Source organism: Balaenoptera acutorostrata, chromosome 6 (assembly GCF_949987535.1).
Source record: "Balaenoptera acutorostrata chromosome 6, mBalAcu1.1, whole genome shotgun sequence".
Classification (NCBI taxonomy): domain Eukaryota; kingdom Metazoa; phylum Chordata; class Mammalia; order Artiodactyla; family Balaenopteridae; genus Balaenoptera; species Balaenoptera acutorostrata.
In genome coordinates, this window is record NC_080069.1 from 52061666 (window position 1) to 52079637 (window position 17972).

Below are 17972 nucleotides of genomic sequence, written 5' to 3' on the forward strand. Positions count from 1 at the left end.
AAGAGCTGCCTTTAAAAAATCCTAACATGAAACTAGGCATATCCTAATAGCAGTATAATGTAAAATGGCTGAAAATAATCCTTTATACCAGTTTTAACATCACTTAGACTTTTTTTTTAACATCTTTATTGGAATATAATTGCTTTACAATGGTGTGTTAGTTTTTGCTGTGTAACAAAGTGAATCAGCTATACATATACATATATCCCCATATCTCCTCCCTCTTGCGTCTCCCTCCCAACCTCCCAATCCCACCCCTCTAGGTGGACACAAAGCACAGAGCTGATCTCCCTGTGCTATGCGCCTGCACTTAGAGTCTTTAAAAATTACTATGTTGCTTTTTTGTTTTACCACATATAAGGAAGATGTCAAGGAACTGGAAAAGATCCAGAAAATAGCAATTAACATGGCTTAAAGGGTTGTAGCATAGAAGTCACAAGAAAGAAAGTAAATGAGATAGAATTATGTAGTCTAATGTGGAAAGTCCAAGAGATAACTTTAAGATTGCCTTCAAGTGAATCAAAAGCTGCTGAAAAGAGGTCTTCATCACCAGAGGATAAAACAAAAGGGATGAGCTTTAATTACAAACTGTGAGAGTTAGCATGTGGAATTATGTCATGGTGGTAAATAAATGCCACATAAATAAATAAATGCTATGAAATGCCATAACAAGTTACAAGGAGGCATCTCCCAGACACTTCTACTTCAAAGAAACAGTCACCTGCAATGCCTTATTTAATTATTGCTTTTCTTGAAGGTAGAGAGGGAGAAACAACGATCACCTTAAGTCACACAAGTCGTATGATTCCTTGCTGCAATTTTCCTGATGTTAATGTTTATGTCCGATATAAATCACTGGTCATTCAACCTTCCCCACAAACTACACTGTAAAGTTCAAACACCTTATGATGTCATAAAAATGTTTTTTGTATCTAAACCTACTCTTTCAGCGTAAGTTGCCACTCCCTCAACACATCCTGTGCTTCTGCCATACTACCCAGAAAACCACAAGGAGCACTCCAAACCACCAAGTGCTAACACAGTTCCTTGCCTTTACACGTTATTTCCTCTGAACAGGATGTAATTCTTCCTGCCAAGCCCTCAATCCACCCTACAAACCGTACTCCTTCTCTAAGATAAAAATCAAATGCCTTTTCTCTGTTGCTTTAGCAGGTGATAAAATTACTCTTGTCTGCGTCCAATTCCAAAATACAAATTTAGTTTCTTCTTTCTGTGCTCTCAAAGTACATTTTTTCCACATTTATCATGGTACATGTCACATTATTCTTAAAATTCTTTACTTGTCTGGCACCCTGAATAGACTGTGACCTATCTGATCGGTAGGAGAGGAGGGGCTGGGAACAGAACACAGTCTGGCCTAATTCTTTTCTTTTCAGCTACCTAGCACATAGTAGGTTCCAAATTTTTTGTTGAGGGCATTAATTAACTACCTGTTGCCCACAAAGAAACATTCAACATTCAAATTACTGCTGTGGAAACCATACCTAGGGACTTCTATTGGTCTTTAAATTCAATTCATTTAGACTTGTTTTCCAAGTTTCTTCTAAGAGCATTTTTACCTTCAAACAATAGAATCAATAATGTATGTTTAAATGCTCTGGAGCAAACGTGTGTCTGATCTACTCTATCAAAATCATAGAAATACCCGGGGCTCTAGGGGTAAAATAGTGAGGAGCATATCTGTATAAAAGGGTGGTTAGAAAGTGTAAATTTTCTTCTCATCAAATTAGTTCCAGGAAAAGCCTGTGGGAGGTACACAGGCATCCAGATCCCACTTCAGCTTTATTTGTATATGAATAAGGACAGCAGGGTTTTCCATGAGGAGAAATAGTGCATAAAAATATTTTATTATTAATACAGACATAAAGCAATATCAGACATCTTAAATACAACTGGTCTCTTGTTGCCATTTGTAAGATGTTTGCTCTCTGATGTAAAGTTAATTTATTTTTCTACATTTGCAACATTTGTTAAAGCATTTACATTTTGAAGAAAATGAATAAATGTATCAAGCACAAGAATGCATACTTTAAATGTAGTGTTTACCTTCGTAAGACAATATACTTTCAAAATATTTCCTTTTAATTTAAACATTTTTACTTCTAATTTGGATCCATTTTAGATTAAATTATTTTTAACTGGACACTTCAAAAAAGCAAGGAGGAATTACATATTTATGCATTTTAATGCATCTGACTTCTTTTGACTCAATGTAAACTGTCTTTTAAAAAACTAAAAAGAGCTCAAAAGTAATAGCTTGAGGTAACCACGTTTTGTTCTGTGCAGCTAAAATGACTTCAAATTTGTAGCAGTAACCAAGAAAATAGAACTCAGTTCCCTAATATTAGTCTCTTAAATATCTTCAGTCTTTTCCTTTTGATTGCCACCTTGATGTCAGCATTCAGACTGGCACAAATTCCTCCCTTATTTAAAAACAAACACACTAACACAGAAACATGTCATATCCTGGCTATTTCCCTAGTTCTCTCTGCCCCTTTACAGATGGCCTTCTTGATCCCTCTTTTTCCTTCCCTCAACTCTCTGCAATCTGGCTTTAGCTCCTTCTGTTCCACTGAATTTCTTCCTGTCAAAGGTGCCAACAACCTGCTCATTGCTAAATCTGAAGTTGTTTCACTATTATTTTCTTACTAATAGTAAGAAAATAGTAACTAATAGTTACTATTATTTTCAACAGTAACTGACCACTTCCTCCTTCTGGAAGTGGAATCTTCTAATTGTTACAATGCTATTCTTCTCCCTTTTCACTCTTCAGTCACATACATGGGCTTCTCTGTCTATGCCCATCTCTTAAATGTTGTGCCTTTCAGAGCTCTAGACTCTTCTCACTCTCATACCTTTTGTGATTGATTATTGGAAAATCGCCCTAGTGAATTGCTCAATTCACATCCCAAGGCCCTCCCACAATGGAATGGGCTTGTGATTTGCTTGGACCAATAGAATTAAGTGGAAATGACACTGCAAATTCTAGGGCTGTGCTGGAGATCTTACAGCTTCCGCTTTCCCTTTTTTGTAGCCCTGAGATCCCATGTAAGGAATTTGGGGCTATCCTCCTTGAAGATGAAAGGTCATGTAAAGAGAAAGGCTCTGGAAGATGAAAGACCATGAGACAAGAGAAAGGTCTAGCCAGTTCACATCCATTCCAATCATCCTAACCCAGGTTAACCCATGTGAGTAAGTCTATATCGGATCCTTGGTTCCAGTTGCACCATTAGCTGACTGCAAATGCATAAATAAGCCTAGCCAACATCATATGAAACAGAGACAAGCTGCCCAACCGAGCCCAATCCAGATTATAGAAATATGAGCAGAACTATGAATGCTTGTTTAAAACAACTAAGTTTTGAGGTGGCTTGTTATGCCACAACAGTTAACTGATACACCATCCATAGGCAATCACAATCCCTTCATCACAGTGGCTTCAATTTCTGTCACTGCCTGAAGGCCTCCAAATCCAGACCTCTGGTTTGGCCTCTCTTGGAGTTCCAAATCCAAGTATAAAACTGCCTACTAAATTTTCATGCTTGAATGTCTGTAGAACTCTCAAACCCCACATTTCTAAAAACTAGTTTATCTTACCCCCAAAACACCTGTTTATCCTCTTGCATTGTATTTCTCATCGAATGGCATTTCTGTTTATAGTGTGGCCCAAGCAAGAGACCTAAGATTATCCACTCTTTTTTTGTCTTTTTCCTCCTCTAATTAATTATTAAATGTAATCATTTCTAACACTAGATATTCACTACTCTCTATCTCTCTTAGAGATGTTAACTTCATCATCTGCATGACTTCAGAATACTATCATCTCTCAATTGCATGATTCTAACTTCTCTCAGAGTCTTCTGTTATCATTTCAATGCAATCTCTCAGTAAAACCCGACCCAATGTTTTAAAATCTAATCAATCTAATTAACAATCTAATCAATCATTTGCCTACTTAAAACGCTGCAACATCTTCCTCTCACCCATGGAATGAAGTTAAAATTTCTTAACAGAGCTAAAAGTACCTTCACTATCTGACACATGTCTATCTCTCTACCCTTCTCCCCAGCTCCCATCACCACTAGCAGCTGGTGCTTCTGCCCTCAAGGTCCATACATGTTGTCCCAAATGACAGAATTCCCTTCTTTTCATGGCTGGTTAATATTCCATTGTATATCACATTTTCTTTATTCATTTATCCATTGGTGAACACTTAGGTTGTTTCCACATCTTGGCTATTGTGAATAATGCTGCAATGAAAATGAAAGTGCTAATATCTCTTCAAAATCCTGATTTCATTTATTTTGCATAAATACCCGGAAGTGGGATCGATAGAACATATGGTAGTTCTATTTTTAATTTTTTGAGGGAACTTCATACAGTTTTCCATAATGGCTGCATCAATTTACATTCCCACCAACAGTGCACATCCTAGCCAACATTTGTTATCTTTTGGGTTTTTTATATATCTATAATAACCATCCTGACAGGTGTGAAGTGATAACGTCACTGTGGTTTTGATTTGTATTTCCCTGATGATTAGTAACATTGAGACTTTTTTCATATACCTGTTGACCATTTGCATAACTACTTTGGAGAAATATCTGTTCAATCCTTAGCCCACTTTTTAACCGAGATATCAGTTTTGGTTTTCAACTTTGTGTGTTTTTTTGTTATTGAGTTGTAGGAATTCCTTATATATTTTGGATATTAACGTTTATCAGATATATGGTTTGACAATATTTTCTCCCGTCCCATGGGTTGCCCTTTCATTCTGCTAATCATTTCCTTTGCTGTGCGGAAGATTTTTACTTTGATGTAGTCCCACTTGTTTAGTTTTGTTTTTGTTGCCTGTGCTTTTGGCGTCATTTCTATAAAATCATTGTCAAGAAGCTTTCCCCGTACGTTTTCTTCAAGGAGTTTTATAGTTTCAGGTCTTATGCATCTGTATTTTTCCTTTAATGGTGACTCGCTTCCATTCAAACCACAAGACTAGGGCTTCCCTGGTGGCGCAGTGGTGACTGCCTGCCAATGCAGGGGACATGGGTTTGGGCCCTGGTCCAGGAAGATTCCTTATGCCTCAGAGCAACTAAGCTCGTGCGCCGCAACTACTGAGACTGCACTCTAGAGCCCAAGAGCCACAACTACTGAGCCCACGTGCCTAGAGCCTGTGCTCCTCAACAAGAGAAGCCACTGCAATGAGAAGCCCACGCACCGCAATGAAGAGTAACCCCTGCTCGCCGTAACTAGAGAAAGCCTCCGCACAGCAAAGAAGACCCAACGCAGCCAAAAATAAATAAATAAATAAATAAAACCCACAAGACTAGAGTTCCCCATTGTCTAAAGAAAGCATGTCATAAAAGACCCAGAGAACAAAGATGGCAAATTCTGGATTTTTACTCCTACTAGGTATCAGACAGAAAATTCAAGGATGGATAATGATAGATCCAAGTTGTAGTGGCAATTATTATCTGTTTACCCAGACTAGGTAGAAATCCCAGGAATGTGAGACTGTAGAAAAATTAAGAGTTGGGTAGAAATTGTAAGTAGGGATAGGGAAGGCTTAGAAAGAAGAGCAATACAAGGGCATACTGGGTTAGGAATCGTGCATGAGATCCTGCCTCATGTCCTCACTCCTAGGTGAGCTCCAAGGCACAGGAGAATTATAGCTTTCATACTCTCTATTTCTGAATCCCAAAACCCCAAGGGGGTTTCCTATGTGGTTGTCCTGGAAGTTGTCAAGCACTACAGAGTATTCATCACAACCTGTCCCTGTAATAGTATAGAGAAGCTACATGAAGTTCTCTGGCAGATGAGCAGTTTGACAGGGCATGGGAAACAGCCAAACATTTTCCCAAATGAGTAGAGTGGATACGGCTCTGAATGCAAGTGGACCAGTAGGCTAAGAAAACAACACAGAAGTGGCGTGAGTTTGGATGCTGTATTCGTTTCCTAAGGCTACCACAACAAAGTTCCATAGCCCTAATGGCTTAAAACAACAGAAATTTATTTCTTCCAAGTTCTGGAAGCTAGAAGTCCAAAATCAAGACGTCTCAGAGCTATCTTTTCTCAAAGGCTCTATGGGAGAATCTGTTCCATGGCTTTCTCTTAGCTTCTGGTGTCATCAGCAATCCTTAGCATTCCTTGGCTTATAGCTGCATAACTCCAATCTCTTGCCTCCATTGGCATAAGGCCTTCTCCTCTCCTGTCTTCACGTATAAGAAGACACTCACTGGGGCTTCCCTGGTGGCGCAGTGGTTGAGAATCTGCCTGCCAGTGCAGGGGACACAGGTTCGAGCCCTGGTCTGAGAAGATCCCACATGCCACGGAGCAACTAGGCCCGTGAGCCACAACTACTGAGCCTGCGTGTCTGGAGCCCTTGCTCCACAACAAGAGAGGCCGCGACAATGAAAGGCCCATGCACCGCGATGAAGAGAGGCCCCGGCTCGCCACAACTAGAGAAAGCCCTCGCACAGAAACGAAGACCCAACACAGCCAAAAATAAATAAATAAATTTATAAAAGAAAAAAAAAAAAAGACACTCACTAGTCATATTGGATTAGGGGTTTGCCCTATTCCAGGATGACTTCATCTTAACTAATTACACCTACAATGACCCTATTTCCAAATAAGGTCACATACTGAGGTACTGGGGGTTAGGACTTCAACATATCTTTTTGGAAGACACAATTTAACCTATAAGAGATGCCCTGGAAGATTCCAGTTAGGAAGTCTGGCCATGACCAAGGACCAAAGAGGATTGCAGTATCTTGTGTATACCCACTTAAAAGAAAAATGGCCCTGAACCAAATATCTTTCCCAAATACCATGATCCAAAGCCCCTAAAACTTAGACCAATTCTTGGAAAAAGGAAAGAAGTTAGAGGGGAAAATCCTTAATTAAATGAGTTTAACACTGAGATGCCTGGGTTTATCTTGAATTAAGATTATTTTTTACTGTTGCAATCAGGCAATATGAGGGCTCCAAAAATGAAGCTAAATGGAGGTATTGAAAAAAAATGTGTTAAAATTCTGGCACAATTAAATTTGTTAAAAAAAAGTCATAACAGTCATAAATCTATCCATTGTAACAATCCTTGGTGGGGGAGATATGTTAGTCTTCTTAAACCAAGAACTTTATAAAGACCACAAAGGGATTAATTAAGAGTGGCTAATGTAATGAAAACTACATACAAACAATTTACTTAAACAAACTACAAATTACAAAGTAGTCCTTATATTATTTTTTAATCCCACTTCATTAAAGAATTTATAACATTTAATGCCTGATGTGACTAAGAAAATTTCCCCTCTGCTCCTCTGCTTTCATTGTTCAGTTTCTGCCTTATCAGCTTTCTCAGTATCTCCCACTGTTCACTTTCAGTAACAATATATACCATCAAGATTCTACTTTGAAATGGTATCGTTTTTATTTTTTCTTCATGAGAAGTGTAATTCTTATCGACTTTAGACAAAAGTATTTGTTTTCCAAAATGCTCTGAAAAATGCATGCCACCAACTCCTATGAACCCGGCAATAGCATATCTCTGTGCTCAGCACACAGTGACCTACCCTTCTGGCTGAGCAGCCCATAGTTCAGGGTTTGGAACATGACTTCATATAGCACTGGCCTTCATTTGAATACCAGCTCTGCTACTCACTAGCTATGTGACCTAGAACACATATTTAACCTTTCTCTGCCCTAGTTTTCTTAACTATAAATTGTGCCTACTTCATAAGGTTGTCGTGCAAATTAATTGTGTTAACACTTATAAAGGACTCAGAGTCAAAGTCAATTGAAATAGTAAGCATTCCACGTTTGTTGTTATTAAGAATGTAAAGAGTTCTTTCAAATCATTAAGAAAAAGACAATCTAAAACGGGTCAAAATACCAATTCCTTACCATCAGTTAATGATATGGCATTATCTAATTAGAAACTCTTAGGAAGGAAATTAGTGTTGGATAGTTGTTAATTCATCCTTTGTCCCAAAGCAGAAATGTGACAAGTCTCCACCTACTCTAAATGCTGGTGATATTTTGGTCATGTCTTCAATAAAGAGCTGCTTATTAAATAAATAAATAAATGAAATGGATCAAAGATAGGAGTAGGCAAACCACAAAAGAGGAAATTCAAATGATCAATAAACAATGAAAATATACCACCTCAATAGTGGTGAAATATGCAAATTAAAACAAGATACCAAATTTTGCCTGTTGGATGACAATGTAAAAATCCTATAACATTCCATGCTAATGAAAACCTAGAACTTGCACACTCATTGATTACTGGTTAAAGTGTATATTTTTATACTGTGACAAATTTAAATAGTGATATTAAATTTTTAATATGTATATACCCTGAGTATTTTCATTTCTGGGATTCTAGCTGATGGGGGAAAAAAAAGAAAAAGAAAAAATCAGCAATGTCTAATATCCTCAAATCCTTACCCAAAAATAACTCTAAAAGGTTTATAACAATCTCTGTAAGCAACTAGAATGCCCATATGCAGGGAAATGTTTGCCTAAATCATGATATATTAATACTACGAAACACTAAGCAGCTATTAAAAGAAAAATGTAGATCATTATGCATTAACTTAGAAATAGCCCCACAATATTCTATTAAGCAAGAATAGCAGCTCCATGTTAGGGACTTATGTTTCATATATATATATATATATATATTTGTTTCTATTAATAAAGGAAATAGATTACAGTGGTTACATTAGAGAATGGGATTAGAAAGAGAAAGTAAGAAACTATCAATTTCACTTTTGACTATATATTGTTTGGATTAGTACAGTAAGCAGGTATTACAATTACATTTCAAGAAACTGAAAAAATTATGAAGAATACAGGAAAAAATAAAAAATGAATGTGTAATAAAAATCAAAAATCAACTACTATTATCGGTACTTTTCTCATAGCACAAAGGAAGTGTTCATTAGTTACATACAAAATGTTTCCAAAATATTTAACAATGGAAAATAATTCTTACATACAAATTATACAGTTCTTTTAAAAGTTTAGTGCAGAGTTAAATGTGAATTAAATCCCTTTATGCTCACCACGTCTATCAGCAAAGGGTTACATATCACCACAGTACAGTGGAAATGGGGAACATACACTGCCCCAAGTTGGAAATGTAGTTGGGTTTTTTTTCTCCCTAAGAGGAAAAAGAAACATTTAATTTTCTGAACATTTATAACAGGCCTTGGGGTAAATGATAATATACTGCCTAGAGTAGAGGAAGGAATCCATCATAGTGGAGAGAGGCACAGTGCACAATATTTTTCTGCAGGATGAGAAGTATGGGAGAAGCGATGCCTCAAGAATAAAAGAGCTGGGACCTGATCAGGATCTGAGAAGCAGAAAACAGAGGCTAACAAAAAGCATATTCAATATTTCTTTATTTCACTGATTCTAAGTACAGTTTTTCACCTTTTAATATCTCTGAAATTGAGTCTCAGTGGCATGTTGTAGCCACTGCTGGCCAGATGACAGTTTTGATGTGGTTCTCACTGCCTTGATTAAATTTATTCACATTGTCATCGTTTCCATTGAGTTTTGAGTATTTTTGGTGCTACAAGTGTTCAGTTTAACTGCCATTTAAAATGTCTCCTATAGGATTACACTATGATTCAGCACTGAAGCAGAAGTTATTACATACACAGAAATATACAGAAACAGAGCAGTGGGGAATAAATTTGATTTAGTGAAGCAAAGATTCAACATATCAGGAGTGACTTGAGCCCCATATTTTCTTACAAACAATAACCATGCGTTTATAGACCTAAGAAAAGAAAATACCCAGAAGTAGATGAGGTTGTATTGGGTTTTGTTATTAAGATACATACAAAAGGGATTAGCTATCCCTTGCCAAGCAGAGGAACTGAAAACAAAATAAACTGCTAAATCCCTTGACACTGATGAAAGACAATGAGTGGCTGATGTAAATGAATCATGCGCCATGCAGGACCATCTTTAAGGCATTATGTCATAATTTAGTCGATAGCATTTTTTTTTCCTTAGTAGAACATAGTCCAATCTTGTGTCTTTCAATCAATGCCATCATAGATTTAATAAAATATGGGTAAAATACATTCTTCAATATTGAAAATTGAAAGAAAAATTATTGGTTTCCTGATAAGAAAGAAAATGAGGAGGGACCGAGGGAGGAGGGAAGGGAGGGAGGGAGAGATGGAAGGAAGGAAGGAAGGATGGAAGGAAGGGAGGGAGGGAGAGGGAGGGAGGGAGGGAGGGAGGACGGAAGGAAGGGAGGAAGGAAGGAAGGGAGGAAGGGAAGAAAGAAGGAAGGAAGGTTGGGAGGGAGGAAGAAAGCTGGCCAGAAACAATCCTCTAGGATGATAGAAATAAAGAGGAGTTTTTCATAACTAAGCAGAGAAAGAGATGTGGGCATGGGGGCATTAGAATCTTTTGGGATGAAAGAAAGAAAAAGTTTCAGAAGCATTAGTTTAGGACACCCACATTACATTTATGGTTCTTCTATTTATGTTTTACATGTCTCTGGGCAAGGCACTGAACCTCTCACAGCCTCAATTTCCTCCTCTACAAAACAGATATAATAATACCTACACAAGAGACTTGTGAGGATTAAAAGTTGTATAAATACATAGTCTATCAGGCACTTGGCTTGTAAATGCTTATTAAATGCTAGTCACTGTGTTTTCTCAAAGGAAGATGCCATCCTTAAGTGAAATCTTGTTAGGAGGTTTATGTCATCTGTCTATAAGAAGCATAAGGTGTTAAAACTCCAACCTTGAAACTGGGTAGTGAGCTGATTTGAGTAATATCTTGATTTGATATGATGCCTCTTTTCTGATGTGCTTTAATCTCACATATTTTCCTGAATATAATTCTTCTCTCACAAGCTGCCACTAGTTGAGAAATAGTCACCCTCACCTGCTGATTCCTTTAAAATAAGGAACTGGGAGGCAGCCTGGGGGAAAGACCTCCTCTGTCGGAAGTGATAAATCGGAGTGTATTTTTTCATTGATATCTTAATTTTCATCTCTAATTATAACTTAGAAAAGACCTTGGGAGGCAAAATCAAACCAAGAAAAAGTTTACTTTTATATATTAGAGAGGAAGAGATTAATCTCCAGGAAATTTAGAGGACACCCATCCTTGTTCAGCCTGAGTCCTTTTAGTCTATGTTTAATTTCAACCATTACCAGAGGTGTTAATCACATAAATGTCAAAATGTCAGAACAAATAAAATTTCACAAGATGATAGATTGGTTACTTTAAAGAACATAAAGTCATAAAGTTTTTAACAGTTTTCTAACTGTCCAGATGAATGACTGAACACTTCTTTCCAAATTCTTATTGCAGAGGGATATCTATATAGGATTGTGGACAAGGATTATGACTCTCTCTAGGGACCGTAAGAGACTATTGCCTCCATTCTCCTGTGATTCCCCTTCCTCTTAGTGTTCTCCACCAGGATTATTGCAACCAGGAAAGGGGCATTCAAGGACGTGCTTTTCTTTCTTTTACGCACTGGACTAAGAATGATAAGGCATGGTTTTCTTTCTTTTATGCACTGGACTAAGAGTGATAAAACAGAGAGATCTCATACTTTGGGTCCACTTAGAATCACTAAAACACACTAAAACTTTGAAGAAACTTTACAAACAAAAATTAGAGAAAACAAAATGTAAATAAATTATAGAGCAAAAGATGAATAAAGTGCAATTCCTTTCTATTTAATTTTACAGACATATATTGACTACCTACTAAGTGTTATATGCATGTTGCCAAGAGCTCAGAGCCTAGTGGGTGAAGCAGATATATAAACATACATTTGACATCTAATATTGTTTGTGCTAAACATGTGTGAAAATGGTTATACTCCTGTGCAAGCACACGTCAAGGTTCTCTGGCCTTACCGCACTCCTATTGTAACTTGAGACCTGCATTTTAATTCAAGGGACTGCAAAGTTTCCAGGGCACATGCATTACTCCATCACTTTCTGAATCCCAGTCCACCTCCACATTTAAAGTATCATTTCATGTACAGCATTAATCCCACCCCTACACATATTTCTTTGCAGTCAAAATGAAGACTCTATTTCTATTCCAGTTTTCTCCCAACTTCACAGAGAGGAAGTAGAATGTAACAGTTAAGAATACAGGCCTGGGACTGAATCCAGCTTTCATTATTTAACAGTGTGACCCCAGGCAAATTATCTCACTTCTCTGAACCTCAGTTTTATCCTTTGTGAATGGGGCTAATAATACTTACCTCTTAGATTTATTTGTGAGGATTAAATGAGATAATGGATAAAGATGATTTACTGAATCTATTGCATGATAAGCTTTCAATAAGAGTTTGCAATTTATTATGTTACTTTTCCCCAGTTAATTAATCCAAAAACAAGCTCATCATACAAGTAAGACCTTGTTCTCCCTTCTCAGAGAATGCTATTATCTTCCATCTCATGCAATAGTACTACACATTAATCATACCACTCGCTTGACAAGAGCTATATAACTACTATTTCCTGGTTGTTACTTAACCCACACCAGGCATTTACTGAAAATATTCATCAGGTTTTGAAGGGAACTAGTTTGCTTGGAGACATTTAAACCCATTTAATAAGAATAATAGCAATCACCTCTTGGGAAACCCTTTTGTTCCACTCTCATATGGTCTTTCAGAAATTTGCTATTTCCCCATCAAGAGATGGACTCTTATTTCCCTTCCTATTGAAACTGGATGTGCTTTTGTGACTGACTGAACAAATAGAATGTAGCAAAAGGAACATCACACGACTTTTAAGGGTTGGTGATAGAAAACAATGTGGTTTTTACCTGGCCATTTCTTGGGATGCTTGCTTTTGGAACCCAGCCATTATGCTGTAATGAAGCCAAGCAACCACATGGAAAGATGATGCACAGGTGTTCTCACCACAACCCTAGTGAAGGTTTCAGTAACAGCTAATATCAATCCCCAAACAAATGACTAAATGAACCCTGAGTTGGCTGCAGTACAAGCTTTCAAACTAACCCAGCGGATTCTATGTGGAACAGAGATGCACTGTCCTCACTGCCTCCACTCTCCTGCCTTCCACCATCCTTTCCTTCTCACACTAGCTGTTTCTCCTCTAAATCTAGTTCTCTATCACTTCACACCTACAGCTTTTCAAAAAGGTCATTACTACCTTCTCTGCTCTCGTCTACTCCCCTAAAGCTACCCAACATATAACTAATAACAGGTCAACCCTCCTGAAATATTAATTTTATCCTGTCACTTATCTATTTCAAAAAACTCAAGAGCTCCCCACAGTTGGTACAGTATGTCCAACTGAATACTCTCCAAACTCTGCCTCAATTTATCTCTTGACTCTTGTCATCATCATCTCCCGACATGAACCTCCTGATGCAGCCAGTTGGGACTGTTTTCTGTCCCTTACTGGGACCTCACAAATCTGAGCCTTTGCTCATAATATCACGTGCAGTAAAGCCTTTTTCCAGTGGTATGCAAGATCTAGCTCAAACGGGCTCAACACAGCCAATTTTTAAATATTTAGGAATTTTTTTCAAGCCAGTTGTTAAATCATAAATAGCTTGAAATTGGCCACGTTGGAAGAAGTATTTATACCATGGAAATCAGAAAACACTACAAATCATAACTTGGCAGAAGAGGGAGGGGTAGCTAGTTTATCAGCACACCATTGCCCTCAAATCTCCACATCATGTATTCAGATCTATCCATATTTTGGATCCCAGATGAAGTGGAATCCAGACCTTCTCTGGGTGCCCAATGTGTACCTTTGCTAGCCTCTGACAGTCTCTGTAAACTTATTATTTGTCCTTAAAGTCCCACTCTTTACAGAAGATACTTCCTCAACAATATGGAAAGACAACTGAGGAAGGTGGCTGGTTTGGGTTTGGTTTAGTTTAGACGTGACTTATAGCATCTAGTGGCATGCCATGTGTTTTTGTAAGTATCCAAGGATTCAGAATAGGGCTGATACACGGAATCCCTTAAGGATGCTGTAGAAATTCCAAAAGTAGGTCCCTAAAGACTTTACCACAGCTTACCCAAGTAAGAAAGACAGTTGTTCAGGGACGATATTATAAGTCTATATAATATTGACTCTTTCAAAAATAGATTTGAGATTATTGGCATACAAACACACATATATACACAAAACAACGTAATAAAATACAAATAGAAAACTCAGATAAAGGAAAAATGTATTTGTACTAACTAAAGTATTAAATGCTATATTTAACCATTACATTTTGCCCTGAGCTTCCTGGCATCCAGGGCAAATAAATGAGAATATATTGAGTTACATTATTGGAAATATGAATTTCTCATTATAGAAAGGGGAAAACATTCATGGAAAGAGATGACATTTTCCTCTGTTAAATTCTAAAAGACATGTATTTCTGAAGCTTTATACATGAGATAATAAGTGATGTAATGGACAAGTTCTTCAATGTTTTTCAAAACAAGTCCAAAATAAGCTGTTTCTTATAGTGGGCCTCAGTCACAGCTGAGGGCATAACCTCAAAGCATAACTCCTTCAAGGTGCCTTTGTAAGAGGCTAAGATAACTAATCCAAGTGTATAGACACCTAATGGTTTAATATAATCTAAGGGAAATGAAAGTAATACATATATAGTAGTATAATAAATAATAGAAGTACGTAATAGTATAATCCTTATACAACATCCCTATATATCAGTCCTTTCAAGAACGCATTTGGTAAGAAAGGAAGAATTCCCAAGCCAGGAGTGTTGGCATTCTGTGATAGATTCAGGTCATATCTGTCAAATTCTTCTCTCTGGCAAGGGCAGTAAATGGACATGTGCCTTGTAAGAGGTGATTCTAATCCAGAGAACCAGAGGCCAAATACCAGAATGATCCTGGAGTCAGAGAGCTAAAGCAAAAACTTGTCCAAAACGGGACAGAAGAATGAGGCCCAACACAGCCCCAGAATGGATCAGTAATACAGAAAGGATGAGAGCAAGAAGAAGAAATCTGTCGTAAATTATGACAAGGAGATAGCAGAGATGAACATCAAAGCTGTAGAACCTAAAACATGGCTGCCATTTTGCATGCCACCACCATTTGTTTGAGTAAGTAAGGCAGATACATTTAAAGAGATTGGGTGAGATGAACAAAATCTACATTTCTTTTAAAATAAGAAGATAGTATGGCTACTATCCTTCCTTTTAAAAATATTGAGTCATTTAACCAATTATTCCCTCTGGAATGAAAGGCCATTCCAGTTTTCCATCATAGCAGATAGAAAGAGCATATCTGTTAAATGTTTTTGCAAGAATTTTTCTCAGCTTTGGGCAGTTCGAGCCAAGCGTTTAAAAAGTGCTTGATACAGTCTCAGGAGTATCCACCAAGACCATGAGATAGATGGACATTTTTATTTTGGTCTGAAATACTTTCTCATATGTATTATCAGTCACCTACTGTGGCAGGAATGGCTCCATTATGCTCCAACAGAACAGCTGGCTCTAAACAAAATACACACCATGGCACCTGCCAGGATAAGTCAACTGCAAAAGTGACCCCCAGGTGACTGAAGGACTTAACTTGTTCATTGATATTGACCAAGCAAACTGGTGAATGTCTGCCAAAGACAATGATCTTAACCCAGTAAATATGGAGCCATATTTTTCCATCAAGAGGCAGATACCAGAACCTATTCCCTTTTAAGGCCACCCCTACTATGGGACAATAAAACCATGCTATCTATACTTAGGAGAGTATTTCTCCTTCTAGGAACTATGGCAGAAGAAAAGATTATTCCATGTCCCTTTCAACAATAAAATCCCCTACCTTAGTTATAACAAAGTTCATAAGATATCACAGTAAGAGATTAATTAAGAGAAATAGATTTCACTCAAAGCAGAACAGTTATAGATATCCAAACACAGAATGGACATAGTGAAGATGCAATAAGTTAATACATAGTGAGAGTTTTGTCTCTGGAAATAGACAGATACTACGTGGAACTGACATTGTAGAGTGATTGGGGGCATGATTTAAATAATGAATGTGTGGATAGACTCAATGACATATGGTATCTTCCAATCCTAAAGTTCTATGCTTCTTGATACTGGTACAGCCTTTTGTCCAAGATCCTCCCCTGGATTTCTGAACTGCTAAGTTTTCTTTGTTGGATTATTGACCTCCACAACCTACTTTATCTCCATGTTTGTTCTCACCTTACCCTTCCCACACACATAGACATCCTCACTCTTTACTTCTGCATTCAACCACTCATGGCTAGTACTAACCTTTCTGCTTACCTGGTTGTGGCTTCCTTGTTTCAGTCTTGCTCTTAAATCCTACCGCGGCTCACATCCCAAAATGATAATTGTTCAGAAATGAGTCTAATTAATTTTTACAATGATGGCTGACTGTACATAACTTTAAGTGAATCACTGTTGTTTAGTAAGCAGAAATGAACTTCTCAAAGTTTAAAATATATTTAGAGTAGAGCTAAGATTCTTTCTAGCTCTCAAATTCTATGTGTTCATCTATGAGTTTACCCAATAAAAACAGTCCTCCAGGGCTTCCCTGGTGGCGCAGTGGTTAAGAATCCACCTGCCAGTGCAGGGAACAAGGGTTCAAGCCCTGGTCTGGGAAGATCCCACATGCCGCGGAACAACTAAGCCCGTGCACCACAACCACTGAGCCTGCGCTCTAGAGCCCGCGAGCCACAAGTATTGAAGCCCGTGTGCCTAGAGCCCGAGCTCCGCAACAAGAGAAGCCACCGCAGTGAGAAGCCCGCGCACCGCAACCAGAGAAAGCCCACACGCAGCAACGAAGACCCAACTCAGCCAATAAATAAATAAATAAATAAGTCCTCCACCTGAGATGTGAAACAAATACAAAATAGAACAGAAGAGTTTGACAGTTGGGATAGCAACATATCTTTTATATTGATAAATCTATTATTGAAGAATGTGGTTTACATATTTAACAAATTGGGATTCCTATTATTGGACATCAGATTTAGACACTTTTGCCCATCCAGTCATATGCAGCATCAGACCACCACAGGCTTTAGGACAAAGAGTAGCAAAATAGAATGCATGCCCCTGGTATAGCTATGCTCCAGAAGAAAAAGGAGGGCAAGGAGATGAACTGTGCATGCTTAATTCCACTCCCAAACTCATCAATCAGCAACTCTTTCTTGCTCCAAGGGGAAGCATAAGAAACCAGAGGAGGAAGGAAGAAGAGCCTCCCTTTCCCAACACCAAAGATTATAATTAAATCAAGAGGTGGCGTGCAAGGATTTAGACTATTTATCCCTAGTCATTTGAGAGTGATCACGCCAAGACTGGTATAGGTGAGCAGTGAGAGAGGCTCAGGGAGATCTGTTAGAACAAATGTGTGTCACCAACCACCTCCTACATAAACACTCTCTTTTACTGACCATCTTCCAGGACTATTACTTGTCATATATTATTCTATTATCTAAAAGTCATGTCCTTTTATTATCTTATTGAAGAAACTCTCATTTAGCACTTACTCTATGCCAGGCTCTGGGATACAAAACAAAATATAATGGTCCCTGCCCTCAAGTCCTTATGCTCTAGAAGGCAGGAGCTGTAAAGACAACTCTAATAAATCAGGAAAAGAACCATAACCAAAACAAGCACATGACACCAAGGGAGCCCAAAGAAGGCTCTTAAATCAGACCAGTAAAGGCTTACAGTGAGGAGGTGCTATGTATCCTGGGGTTTAAAGGATGACTTACAGGCACAAACGTAGGAAATGTAGAGAGAGCAATACATAGAATGACAGAAGGGGCACAGGGGAGCATGGGGTATCTGAGAATAACACTCAGTTCAGAGGGACTTGGTAGATTTGCATTTTTTTAAAAAATCACACTGAAGAATGGATTAGAGAACCTAAAACTGGAAGCTGTGCAGCTTCTAGTAAT